This window comes from Hipposideros armiger, unplaced genomic scaffold (genome assembly GCF_001890085.2).
Source record: "Hipposideros armiger isolate ML-2016 unplaced genomic scaffold, ASM189008v1 scaffold_1566, whole genome shotgun sequence".
In the NCBI taxonomy this organism is placed as follows: Eukaryota; Metazoa; Chordata; class Mammalia; order Chiroptera; family Hipposideridae; genus Hipposideros; species Hipposideros armiger.
Genome location: NW_017732916.1, coordinates 84,778 through 86,236, shown reverse-complemented (window position 1 = coordinate 86,236; position 1,459 = coordinate 84,778). Strand labels below are relative to the sequence as shown.

Genomic DNA, 1,459 nt, shown 5'->3' with positions numbered 1-1,459 from the left:
CACACAATCTGTTAAAACTAATAAACAAATTCAATAACTTTGCAGAATATAAAATTAGCATACAAAAATTAGGTGCATTTCTATATACTAACAACAAACTATACAAAGAGAAAATTAAGAAAACAATCCCATTTAAAATTCATCAAAAAAGTAAAATATTTAGGAATCAGCTTAACTAAGGAGGTAAAAGGCTTATAGAATAAAAACTACATAAAATTAATAAAAGAAATTAATTAAAAGACACAAATAAATGAAAAGATATCCCGTGTTCATGGGTTGGAAGATTTAATATTGTTAAAGTGTTCATACTACTGAAAGTGACCTACAAATGCAATGCAATCCCTATCAAAACTCCAACATCATTTTAACAGAAATAGGGGGAGGAAATCCTAAAATTCAAATGGAACCACAAAACACCCTAAATAGCCAAAGCGATCTTGAGAAGAAAAACGTTGGAGGCACCATGCTTCTTGATTTCAAAAAACATTACAAAGCTACAGTAAATAAAACAGTATGGTATTGTCATGAAAACAGATGCACTGACCAATGGAACACAATATAGGGAGCCCAGAAATAAAACCATACATATACTGATCTTTGACAAGGGAACTAAGAATACTCAGTGGAAAAAGGATAGTCTCTTTAACAAACAGCAGTACTGGGAAACTCGATATTCATGTACAAAGAATGAAATGAGACCCTTATCTTATACCATACACAAACATCAACTCAAAATGGATTAAAGACTTAAATGTAAAAACACATCTTTAAAACTCCAAGAATAAAATGTAGGGGAAAAATTTCATGACAATGGCCTATGTAATATCTTGGACATGACACTAAAAGTAAAAGCAACAAAAGCAAAAATAGCCAAGTGGGACTACAGCAAGGTAAAAAGTTTCTACACGGGGAAAAAAAACCAGTCAACAGAGTGAAAGGCAGCCTATGAAATGGGAGAAAATATTTGCAACCCATATCCCTGATAAGAGGTTAATATCCAAAATATGTAAGGAACTCTTACAACTCAATAGCAAAAAAATCAAATAACCTGGTTAGAAAATTCACCAAGGACTTCAATAGACATTTCTCCAAAGAAGGTATACAAGTGGTCATTGAAAAGATATAAACTTATGTTCATATGAGCCAGATGCCATATGAAAAAATGTTCAACATTAGCAATCATAAGGGAAATGCAAATCAAACCCATGAGATAGCACCTCCCACCTGTTAGGATGGCTATTATCAAAAAAACAAAAGATAAGTGCTGGCGAGGATGGGGAGAAATTTTAACACTGCACACTGTTGCTGGGGATATAAAATGGTGTATTCACTATGGAAAACAGAATGGAGAGTTCCCAAAAATTAAAAAATAAAACTAACATACAATCCAGCAATCCCACTTCTGGGTATATATCCAATAGAATTGAAATCAAGACCCCAAAGAGATAACTAGCATTCC

General features: G+C 32.8%; 1 protein-coding gene across 1 annotated transcript in view; it reads right to left on the bottom strand.

Moving 5' to 3' along the window:
- LOC109377801 (calcium-dependent secretion activator 2-like) overlaps positions 1–1,459 on the bottom strand; it is an 89,376-nt gene that overhangs the window by 52,080 nt on the left and 35,837 nt on the right. The gene's annotated exons all lie outside the window — the stretch shown is intronic.